We start from the raw sequence: 13,075 nt of genomic DNA, 5'->3' as shown, positions 1-13,075 counted from the left end.
ATGCAGTTTATGCGATTAATGCTGGGGTATCTGTGACATTGGGGGGGGTCGTTTGCAGCTGGCACGTGCTAACACACACACACACACACACACACACACACACACACACACACACACACCTTTATTTTCTGCTTTTAGCATCCTCTACAACAGGGGTAGGGAACCTATGGCTCTAGAGCCAGATGTGGCTCTTTTGATGACTCTCGGATAAATCTGAGCTGACATTACTTAACACGATAAGTAATGAATAATTCCACTTGTAATCGGTGTTCAAAATAACATTTAACATATAAAACATTCTTATGCATTTTAATCCATCCATCCGTTTTTCAACCGCACCTGTTCAATAAGTCACATCAATGGTAAGAAGTCCATCCATCTATTCTCTACCGCTTGTCCCTTTTGGGGTCACGGGGAGTTGCTGGAGCCTATCTCAGCTACAATCGGGCGGAAGGCGGTGTACACCCTGGACAAGTCGCCACCTCATCGCAGGGCCAACACAGATAGACAGACGACATTCACACATCCATCCATTTACTACCGCTTATTCCCTTTAGGGGTCGCGGGGGGCGCCGGCGCCTATCTCAGCTACAATCGGGCGGAAGGCGGCGTACACCCTGGACAAGTCGCCGCCTCATCGCAGGGCCAACACAGATAGACAGACGACATTCACACTCACATTCACGCATCCATCCATTTACTACCGCTTATTCCCTTTAGGGGTCGCGGGGGGCGCCGGCGCCTATCTCAGCTACAATCGGGCGGAAGGCGGTGTACACCCTGGACAAGTCGCCGCCTCATCGCAGGGCCAACACAGATAGACAGACGACATTCACACTCACATTCACGCATCCATCCATTTACTACCGCTTATTCTTTTTAGGGGTCGCGGAGGGCGCCTATCTCAGCTACAATCGGGCAGAAGGCAGGGTACACCCTGGACAAGTCGCCGCCTCATCGCAGGGCCAACACAGATAGACAGACGACATTCACACTCACATTCACGCATCCATCCATTTACTACCGCTTATTTCCTTTAGGGGTCGCGGGGGGCGCCGGCGCCTATCTCAGCTACAATCGGGCGGAAGGCGGTGTACACCCTGGACAAGTCGCCACCTCATCGCAGGGCCAACACAGATAGACAGACGACATTCACGCATCCATCCATTTACTACCGCTTATTCCCTTTAGGGGTCGCGGGGGGCGCCGGCGCCTATCTCAGCTACAATCGGGCGGAAGGCGGGGTACACCCTGGACAAGTCGCCGCCTCATCGCAGGGCCAACACAGATAGACAGACGACATTCACACTCACATTCACGCATCCATCCATTTACTACCGCTTATTCCCTTTAGGGGTCGCGGGGGGCGCCGGCGCCTATCTCAGCTATAATCGGGCGGAAGGCGGAGTACACCCTGGACAAGTCGCTACCTCATCGCAGGGCCAACACAGATAGACAGACAACATTCACACTCACATTCACGCATCCATCCATTTACTACCGCTTATTCCCTTTAGGGGTCGCGGGGGGCGCCGGCGCCTATCTCAGCTACAATCGGGCGGAAGGCGGTGTACACCCTGGACAAGTCGCCACCTCATCGCAGGGCCAACACAGATAGACAGACGACATTCACACTCACATTCACGCATCCATCCATTTACTACCGCTTATTCCCTTTTGGGGTCGCGGGGGGCGCCGGCGCCTATCTCAGCTACAATCGGGCGGAAGGCGGGGTACACCCTGGACAAGTCGCCACCTCATCGCAGGGCCAACACAGATAGACAGACGACATTCACACTCACATTCACGCATCCATCCATTTACTACCGCTTATTCCCTTTAGGGGTCGCGGGGGGCGCCGGCGCCTATCTCAGCTACAATCGGGCGGAAGGCGGTGTACACCCTGGACAAGTCACCGCCTCATCGCAGGGCCAACACAGATAGACAGACGACATTCACACTCACATTCACGCATCCATCCATTTACTACCGCTTATTCCCTTTAGGGGTCGCGGGGGGCGCCGGCGCCTATCTCAGCTACAATCGGGCGGAAGGCGGGGTACACCCTGGACAAGTCGCCGCCTCATCGCAGGGCCAACACAGATAGACAGACGACATTCACACTCACATTCACGCATCCATCCATTTACTACCGCTTATTTCCTTTAGGGGTCGCGGGGGGCGCCGGCGCCTATCTCAGCTACAATCGGGCGGAAGGCGGGGTACACCCTGGACAAGTCGCCGCCTCATCGCAGGGCCAACACAGATAGACAGACGACATTCACACTCACATTCACGCATCCATCCATTTACTACCGCTTATTCCCTTTAGGGGTCGCGGGGGGCGCCGGCGCCTATCTCAGCTATAATCGGGCGGAAGGCGGAGTACACCCTGGACAAGTCGCTACCTCATCGCAGGGCCAACACAGATAGACAGACGACATTCACACTCACATTCACGCATCCATCCATTTACTACCGCTTATTCCCCTTAGGGGTCGCGGGGGGCGCCGGCGCCTATCTCAGCTACAATCGGGCGGAAGGCGGGGTACACCCTGGACAAGTCGCCGCCTCATCGCAGGGCCAACACAGATAGACAGACGACATTCACACTCACATTCACGCATCCATCCATTTACTACCGCTTATTTCCTTTAGGGGTCGCGGGGGGCGCTGGCGCCTATCTCAGCTACAATCGGGCGGAAGGCGGTGTACACCCTGGACAAGTCGCTGCCTCATCGCAGGGCCAACACAGATAGACAGACGACATTCACACATCCATCCATTTACTACCGCTTATTCCCTTTAGGGGTCGCTGGCGCCTATCTCAGCTACAATCGGGCGGAAGGCGGTGTACACCCTGGACAAGTCGCCGCCTCATCGCAGGGCCAACACAGATAGACAGACGACATTCACACTCACATTCACGCATCCATCCATTTACTACCGCTTATTCCCTTTAGGGGTCGCGGGGGGCGCCGGCGCCTATCTCAGCTACAATCGGGCGGAAGGCGGTGTACACCCTGGACAAGTCGCCGCCTCATCGCAGGGCCAACACAGATAGACAGACGACATTCACACTCACATTCACGCATCCATCCATTTACTACCGCTTATTCCCTTTAGGGGTCGCGGGGGGCGCTGGCGCCTATCTCAGCTACAATCGGGCGGAAGGGAGGGTACACCCTGGACAAGTCACCACCTCATCGCAGGGCCAACACAGATAGACAGACGACATTCACACATCCATCCATTTACTACCGCTTATTCCCTTTAGGGGTCGCTGGCGCCTATCTCAGCTACAATCGGGCGGAAGGCGGTGTACACCCTGGACAAGTCGCCGCCTCATCGCAGGGCCAACATAGATAGACAGACGACATTCACACTCACATTCACGCATCCATCCATTTACTACCGCTTATTCCCTTTAGGGGTCGCGGGGGGCGCCGGCGCCTATCTCAGCTACAATCGGGCGGAAGGCGGTGTACACCCTGGACAAGTCGCCGCCTCATCGCAGGGCCAACACAGATAGACTGACGACATTCACACTCACATTCACGCATCCATCCATTTACTACCGCTTATTCCCTTTAGGGGTCGCTGGCGCCTATCTCAGCTACAATCGGGCGGAAGGCAGGGTACACCCTGGACAAGTCGCCACCTCATCGCAGGGCCAACACAGATAGACTGACGACATTCACACTCACATTCACGCATCCATCCATTTACTACCGTTTATTCCCTTTAGGGGTCGCCGGCGCCTATGTCAGCTACAATCGGGCAGAAGGCGGTGTACACCCTGGACAAGTCGCCACCTCATTGCAGGGCCAACACAGATAGACTGACGACATTCACACTCACATTCACACATCCATCCATTTTCTACCGCTTATTCCCTTTAGGGGTCGCTGGCGCCTATCTCAGTCGCATTTGGGCAGAAGGCGGAGTACACCCTGGACAAGTCGCCGCCTCATCGCAGGGCCAACACAGATAGACGGACGACATTCACACTCACATTCACGCATCCATCCATTTACTACCGCTTATTCCCTTTAGGGGTCGCGGGGGGCGCCGGCGCCTATCTCAGCTACAATCGGGCGGAAGGCGGTGTACACCCTGGACAAGTCGCCGCCTCATCGCAGGGCCAACACAGATAGACAGACGACATTCACACTCACATTCACGCATCCATCCATTTACTACCGCTTATTCCCTTTAGGGGTCGCGGGGGGCGCCGGCGCCTATCTCAGCTACAATCGGGCGGAAGGCGGTGTACACCCTGGACAAGTCGCCACCTCATCGCAGGGCCAACACAGATAGACAGACGACATTCACACTCACATTCACGCATCCATCCATTTACTACCGCTTATTCCCTTTAGGGGTCGCGGGGGGCGCCGGCGCCTATCTCAGTTTTAATCGCGCAGAAGGCAGGGTACACCCTGGACAAGTCGCCACCTCATCGCAGGGCCAACACAGATAGACAGACAACATTCACACTCACACTAGGGCCAATTTAGTGTTGCCAAAGAAGTATTTTATTTATTATTGGTTAGCTTCAGAATAAAAATGATATCAAATATAAGACATATACTCTAAAATTGTAGGTCTTACTTAAAAAATGCATGCATTTAGTTGTATTCAAAGTTAAAACATATGAAACGGGTCTCACGGTAATACACTTTAAAAAATGTGGCTTTCATGGCTCTCTCAGCCAAAAAGGTTCCCGACCCCTGCCCTACAACCTGTCGTCACGTCCGCTTTTCCTCCATACAAACAGCATGCCGGCCCAGTCACGTAATATATGCGGCTTCTACACACACACACACAAGTGAATGCAAGGCATACTTGGTCAACAGCCATACAAGTTACACTGAGGATGGCCGTATAAACAACGTTAACACTGTTACACCACACTGTGAACCCACACCAAACAAGAATGACAAACACATTTCGGGAGAACATCCGCACCGTAACACCACATAAACACAACAGAAGAAATATCCAGAACCCCTTGCAGCACTAACTCTTCCGGGACGCTACAATATACACCCCCGCTACCAACAAAACTGGATTTTGCATGTCACTATAAAGTTATATAAGCCTTGCTTGTTCAAGATTCAATGCAAAACTTGTTTGAGTCCCTATTAAAATGTTAAGTTGTTCAACTTTGGCCCGCGGCTTTGTTCAGTTTAGAATTTTGGCCCACTCTGTATTTGAGTTTGACACCCCTGCTCTAGTTGCACAGACTTTAAAGGCCTACTGAAAGCCACTACTAGCGACCACGCAGTCTGATAGTTTATATATCAATGATGAAATATTAACATTGCAACACATGCCAATACGGCCGCTTTAGTTTACTAAATTGCATTTTTAAATTTCGCGCCAAGTATCCTGTTGAAAACGTCGCGGTATTCTGGACGTCTGTGTTGCTGAATCTTTTGCAATTTGTTCAATGAATAATGGAGACGTCAAAGAAGAAAGCTGTAGGTGAGAAGCGGTGTATTGCGGCTGCTTTTAGCAACACAAACACAGCCGGTGTTTCCAGGTAATAGGAAGGTCAAAAGTGTGACTCAACACAGTCCTGTTAACTAAAAATTAATTTTAAGTACTATTTTAAAGGCCTACTGAAAGCCACTACTACCCACCACGCAGTCTGATAGTTTATATATCAATGATGAAATAATAACATTGCAACACATGCCAATACGGCCTCTTTAGTTTACTAAATTGCAATTTTAAATTTCGCGTGGAAATATCATGCTAAAATGTCTCGGTATGATGACCCGTGCGCATGACGTCACGGATTGTAGAGGACATTTTGTTCCAGCACCGTTCCCCGCTATAAGTTGCCCGTTTTCATCGCATAATTCCACAGTATTCTGGACATCTGTGTTGCTGAATCTTTTGCGATTTGTTCAATGAATAATGGAGACATCAAAGAAGAAAGCTGTAGGTGGGAAGCTGTGTATTGCGGCCGCCTTTAGCCACACAAACACAGCCGGTGTTCCTTGTAGTCTGATAGTTTATATATCAATGATGAAATAATAACATTGCAACACATGCCAATACGGCCTCTTTAGTTTACTAAATTGCAATTTTAAATTTTGCGCGGAAATATCATGCTAAAATGTCGCGGTATGATGACCCGTGCGCGTGACGTCACGGATTGTAGAGGACATTTTGTTCCAGCACCGTTCCCAGCTATAAATTGCCTGTTTTCATCGCATAATTCCACAGTATTCTGGACATCTGTGTTGCTGAATCTTTTGCGATTTGTTCAATGAATAATGGAGACGTCAAAGAAGAAAGCTGTAGGTGGGAAGCGGTGTATTGCGGCCGCCTTTAGCCACACAAACACAGCCGGTGTTTCCTTGTAGTCTGATAGTTTATATATCAATGATGAAATAATAACATTGCAACACATGCCAATACGGCCTTTTTAGTTTACTAAATTGCAATTTTAAATTTCGCATGGAAATATCATGCTAAAATGTCGCGGTATGATGCGTGCGCATGACGTCACGCATTGTAGAGGACATTTTGTTTCAGCACCGTTCCCCGCTATAAGTTGCCTGTTTTCATCGCATAATTCCACAGTTTTCTGGACTGTGTTGCTGAATCTTTTGCGATTTGTTCAATGAATAATGGAGACGTCAAAGAAGAAAGCTGTAGGTGAGAAGCGGTGTATTGCGGCCGCTTTTAGCCACACAAACACAGCCGGTGTTTCCTTGTTTACAGGGACGGCGTGGCGCAGTGGGAGAGTGGCCGTGCGCAACCCGAGGGTCCCTGGTTCAAGCCCCGCCTAGTACCAACCTCGTCACGTCCGTTGTGTCCTGAGCAAGAGACTTCACCCTTGCTCCTGATGGGTGCTGGTTAGCGCCTTGCATGGCAGCTCCTTCCATCAGTGTGTGAATGTGTGTGTGAATGGGTAAATGTGGAAGTAGTTGTATAGCGCTTTAACTCGAAGGTAGAAAAGCGCTATACAAGTACAACCCATTTATCATTTACATTCCCGAAAGATGACGGTGAAGCTTTACCATGGATCCCAACCACATGTCAACCGGCAGGTTTCGGTGAGAAAATGGTGGTGATAAGTCGGCTCTTACCGTAGACATGAGCGGAGAGCTTGTGTTGTTCCTCCTGCAGCTGCGGACTCTCTTGCTTCCTCCCACCGTCCGCCCCCGACCATCGGATGCTTACACTGTGGAGGAAGGAAGAAAAAAAAAAAATCTCAGCCCAGCTGCCTTCGCCTTGTCGAGAAACGTGGCTTCCCTGGGAGACACTGGCGGTCAGCACACCCCTCCGACTTTCAGACACGACCATATAATCTCACTAAAACACTAGTAACACAATAAGCAGATTTTCCAGAATTATCCTAGTAAATGTGTCTAATAACATCTGAATCGCTCCCACTGCCCTCGTCTTTTTTTTTCTTTTTTCTAGTCCTTCACTCTCACTTTCCTCATCCACGAATCTTTCATCCTCGCTCAAATTAATGGGGAAATCGTCGCTTTCTCGGTCCGAATCGCTCTCGCTGCTGGTGGCCATGATTGTAAAGGATATCACCACATGGGCTCAGGAACACTTCATAAAACCACTGTCAGTAACTACAATTGGTCGCTACATCTGTAAGTGCAAGTTAAAACTCTGCTATGCAACGCGAAAGCCATTTATCAACAACACCCAGGAACGCTGCCGGCTTCGCTGGGCCCGAGCTCATCTAAGATGGACTGATGCAAAGTGGAAAAGTTTTCTGTGTTCTGACGAGTCCACATTTCAAATTGTTTTTGGAAACTGTGGACGTGGTGTCCTCCGGACCAAAGAGAAAAAGAACCATCCGGACTGTTCTAGTGTCACCAATTTGTAAGCAAATTGTCTAACAGTTTTAGAACAACATTTCTCAACGAGCTATTGCAAGGAATTTAGGGATTTTACCATCTACGGTCCGTAAAATCATCAAAAGGTTCAGAGAATCTGGAGAAATCACTGCACATATGCGACACTGCATCAAAAATCGACATCGGTGTGTAAAGGATATCACCACATGGGCTCAGGAACACTTCATAAAACCACTGTCAGTAACTACAATTGGTCGCTACATCTGTAAGTGCAAGTTAAAACTCTACTATGCAAAGCGAAAGCCATTTATCAACAACACCCAGGAACGCTGCCGGCTTCGCTAGGCCCGAGCTCATCTAAGATGGACTGATGCAAAGTGGAAAAGTTTTCTGTGGTCTGATGAGTCCACATTTCAAATTGCTTTTGGAAACTGTGGACGTCGTGTCCTCCGGACCAAAGAGAAAAAGAACCATCCGGACTGTTCTAGGCTCACCAATTTGTAAGCAAATTGTCTAACAGTTTTAGAACAACATTTCTCAACGAGCTATTGCAAGGAATTCAGGGATTTTACCATCTACGGTCTGTAAAATCTTCAAAAGGTTCAGAGAATCTGGAGAAATCACTGCACATATGCGATACCGCATCAAAAATCGACATCCGTGTGTAAAGGATATCACCACATGGGCTCAGGAATACTTCATAAAACCACTGTCAGTAACTACAATTGGTCGCTACATCTGTAAGTGTAAGTTAAAACTCTACTATGCAAAGCGAAAGCCATTTATCAACAACACCCAGGAACGCCGCCAGCTTCGCTGGGCCCGAGCTCATCTAAGATGGACTGATGCAAATTGGAAAAGTTTTCTGTGTTCTGACGAGTCCACATTTCAAATTGTTTTTGGAAACTGTGGACGTGGTGTCCTCCGGACCAAAGAGGAAAAGAACCATCCGGATTGTTGTAGGCGCAAAGTGTAAAAGCCAGCATGTGTGATGGTATGGGGGTGCATTAGTGCCCAAGACATGGGTAACTTACACATCTGTGAAGGCACCATTAATGCTGAAAGGTACATACAGGTTTTGGAGCAACATATGTTGTCATCCAAGCAACGTTATCATGGACGCCCCTGCTTATTTCAGCAAAACAATGCCAAGCCACGTGTTACAACAGCGTGGCTTTGTAGTAAAAGAGTGTGGGTACTTTCCAGACCTGTCTCCCATCTAAAATGTGTGGCGCATTATGAAGCGTAAAATACGACAACAGGACCCCGGACTGTTGAACAACTTAAGCTCTACATAAGTGAAGTGAATTGAATTATATTTATATAGCGCTTTTCTCTATTGACTCAAAGCGCTTTACATAGTGAAACCCAATATCTAAGTTACATTCAAACCAGTGTGGGTGGCACTGGGAGCAGGTGGGTAAAGTGTCTTGCCCAAGGACACAACGGCAGTGACTAGGATGGCGGAAGCAGGAATCGAACCTGCAACCCTCACGTTGCTGGCATGGCCCCTCTACCAACCGAGCTATGCCGCCACATAAAACAAGAATGGGAAAGAATTCCACTTTCAAAGCTTCAACAATTAGTTTCCTCAGTTCCCAAACGTTTATTGAGTGTTAAAAGAAAAGGTGATGTAACACAGTGGTGAACATGCCCTTTCCCAACTACTTTGGCACGTGTTGCAGCCATGAAATTCTAAGTTAATTATTACATATGAGTTTGAACATGAAATATGTTGTCTTTGTAGCATATTCAACTGAATATGAGTTAAAAAGAATTAGCAAATCATTGTATTCTGTTTATATTTACATCAAACACAATTTCCCAACTCATATGGAAACAGGGTTTGTAGATTTAATGAGAAAATATGAAGTCCTTAGACAGATATTTCCAGGTTTTTGCTGCCCCCCCCGGGACTTGACTTGGACGCCCGGGCCCTAAGGTGCTCTGCATTGAATGCAATACAACTATTGTGCTGTGACAGCCATTCATCTTTGAAATGAGCTCGCACCATTTCCTTTTTGTGCGGGGTGACCTTGAAAAGCGACAATGTGGAGTATTTGGATAGTGCTTTTTTCTAACAGGATCTCTTTCTAGGCTTTGTGTCACACTGCAATCAGAACTTGGCTGAGGTCTTGCAGGATTTGGGGATTTTTGCAAATGTCACAACACATTGGACCACTGTGTCAGGTTCTGACTTTTGAATGCACTGTGGAGACACCAACAACACTATAGGACACACACACACACACACACACACACACACACACACACACACACACACACACACACACACAAAGTGGCATTTTACTGGATCATCAGCAAAGGACGTATGCCCTTAAGACTTGAGCCTGTGCCGTGGATAATAACCTAGTCATTGTCCTTGTTAGCTCTTTTTGTGTGTGACTGACTGCCTCACACACACACACACACACACACACACACACACACACACACTCTTGTTTTTCTTGCCTTCGTGAGACCTCTGAAAAATGCCTACCTCTTTAGGACCTAAAGAGGACATACTAGATATATTTGTATTTACATTGATAATATATACTGTACATACTATACAAATATAAAAAATATAAGCTTTTAATTCATTAGGGACAGAGGACCCTATTGTATTTCTAAGGTTGTATTATTATTATTATACCGCCGCCTCTTTGAGCTGTAATTTAACACGCTTCAAAACTCACCAAATTTAACACACACATCAGGACTGGCGAAACTTGCGATCTAATAAAAAAACAAAAAAAAAAAAAACTGCGCTCTAGCGCCCCCTAGGAAAAAACACCGACAAAACTGCTTGTGACTTCCGTTAGGAGTGTTGTAGACACCCATCCATTTTCTACCGCTTGTTCCCTTTTTGGGGTCGCGGGGGGCGCTGGCGTCTATCTCAGCTACAATCGGACACATGAAACAAAATCATCTAAGTAGGTCTCACTTAGACTTACATTGACATCTTTCAGCAAAACCCCTTAAAAAAAACAAAAGTGTCCTAATAAAATGTCATTTTTGCCTCTTTGAGCTGTAATTTGACCCCCTTAAAATGCTTCAAAACTCACCAAACTGGACACACACATCAGGACTGGTGAAAATTGCCATCTAATCAAAAAAACTAAACCCAAAACTGCACTCTAGCGCCCCCTAGGAAAAAACACAGACAAAACTGCTTGTAACTTCCGTTAGGAATGTCGTAGAGAAATGAAACAAAAACTTCTATGTAGGTCTGACTTAGACCGAGATTTCATAAAATCACATTCTTCAGCAAAAATCAACAGGAAGTTGGCAAAAAAAAACCTTCAAAACAAAAGCTTCCTAAAAAAAATGTCATTTTTGCCTCTTTGAGCTGTAATTTGACCCCCTTAAAATGCTTCAAAACTCACCAAACTGGACACACACATCAGGACTGGTGAAAATTGCAATCTAATAAAAAAAAAAAAAAAACCCAAAACTCAAAATTGCGCTCTAGCGCCCCCTAGGAAAAAACACAAAGAAAACTGCTTGTAACTTCCGGTAGGAATGTCGTAGAGACATGAAACAAAAACCTCTATGTAGGTCTCACTTAGACCTACATTTCATTCATTGACATCCTTCAGCAAAAATCAACAAGAAGTTGGCAATCACCCCTTCAAAACAAAAGTTTTGTAAAAACCTGTCACCTTTTTTCAAACATTATCTCCTCTGAGCGCGTTTGTTGTGTCGGCTTCAAACTACCACAGGAAGGACAGTGAAACTTTCTGATAAAAAGTTGCGCAAATAGTTTTTCTAACTGATTCGGTTTTGATTTTACGAGCCTTCAAAGAACTGCTGCGCTGCTGCCGTCTCAAGATGGCCGCTTAAAAGCAGGAAGCACCAGCGTGACCACACAATGCAGAGAAGGTAGGTAATGTGCAGGTAAAGATATTTTGACTGGGTGATGGCAGGAAGAACCAGCATGTATGGGTGACAGAAAGAATCACCAGTGTGACCCCAGGATGTAGGGAAGGTAGGTAAAGTGCAGGTAAAGATATGTTGAATGGGTAAAGGCATGAAACACCAGCAAAAGTTGGTCCCGTCCATCGCTGCTTGCAGCTTTAATTTATTGTTTGTCTTTCCAACCTTGAGACCTCCGATTTCGGGAGGTGGGGGCGTGGTTGGAGGCATGGTTAAGAGTCAAGTATTTCTGATATATATATATGTATAAAATAAATACTTGAATATCAGTGTTCATTTATTTACACATATACACACACATAACACTCATCTACTCATTGTTGAGTTAAGGGTTGAATTGTCCATCCTTGTTCTATTCTCTGTCACTATTTTTCTATCTGGGCGGCATGGCGTAGTGGGTAAAGCGGCCGTGCCAGAAACCTGAGGGTTGCAGGTTCGTTTCCCACCTAATGACATCCCAAAAAATCGCTGCCGTTGTGTCCTTGGGCAGGACACTTCACCCTTTGCCCCCGGTGCCGCTCACACTGGTGAATGAATGATGAATGAATGATAAGTGGTGGTCGGAGGGGCCGTGGGCGCAAACTGGCAGCCACGCTTCCGTCAGTCTACCCCAGAGCAGCTGTGGCTACAGATGTAGCTTACCACCACCAGGTGTGAATGAATGATGGCTTCCCACTTCACTGTGACCGCTTTGAGTATCTAACAATAGAAAAGCGCGATATAAATCTAATCCATTATTATTATTATCCATATGTACGTACAGTAGATGGCAGTATTGTCCTGTTTAAGACTGTTTACGGCATACAAACTGCCTTACGGTAGAGTGGTAGACGTAAACGTGACTGCTGTTGTTGTGTGTTGCAGCGCTGGGAGGACATTAATGAAACTGCCTAACAATAAACCCACATAAGAAACCAAGAACTGGCCCTCGATCATTCTACAGTTATAATTGGGAAAGCGGACATGAAAACAGGCTGTGTTCGCTCAGGTCCGCATGGAGCTGGAGGGGGCGTGGCCCCCAGCTCCGCCTGAATTCCGGGAGATTTTTGGGAAAAAATTTGTCCCGGGGAGGTTTTCGGGAGAGGCGCTGAATTTCGGGAGTCTCCCGGAAAATCCGGGAGGTTTAGCAAGTACGGACAAAGCCCAAAACCAAACGGCCCCGCAATTCTACCTAGTTTTCTATTCTTTGAAGGGTTGGCAAGTATGGATAAGCGGGAGAATATGGATGGGGCGCATTTCAATTTCTTACACATACTTATGTTGGCCAGAAGGGGAGCACTTTTAAAACCGACACA

General features: G+C 47.3%; 1 protein-coding gene across 4 annotated transcripts in view; it reads right to left on the bottom strand.

Annotated features, from left to right (window-relative positions):
* alms1 (ALMS1 centrosome and basal body associated protein) overlaps positions 1-13,075 on the bottom strand; it is a 172,784-nt gene that overhangs the window by 120,892 nt on the left and 38,817 nt on the right. For all 4 annotated transcript variants that reach the window (XM_061886161.1, XM_061886165.1, XM_061886164.1 and 1 more), the window contains one exon: positions 7,110-7,204. The gene's annotated coding sequence lies outside the window, so the exon portion shown is untranslated. The remainder of the gene's footprint in view (positions 1-7,109; positions 7,205-13,075) is intronic.

The sequence above is a fragment of the Nerophis ophidion genome, linkage group LG24 (assembly GCF_033978795.1).
Source record: "Nerophis ophidion isolate RoL-2023_Sa linkage group LG24, RoL_Noph_v1.0, whole genome shotgun sequence".
NCBI lineage: Eukaryota > Metazoa > Chordata > Actinopteri > Syngnathiformes > Syngnathidae > Nerophis > Nerophis ophidion.
Note: the sequence above shows the minus strand (reverse complement) of the source record. Positions and strands in the feature narration are given on the sequence as shown.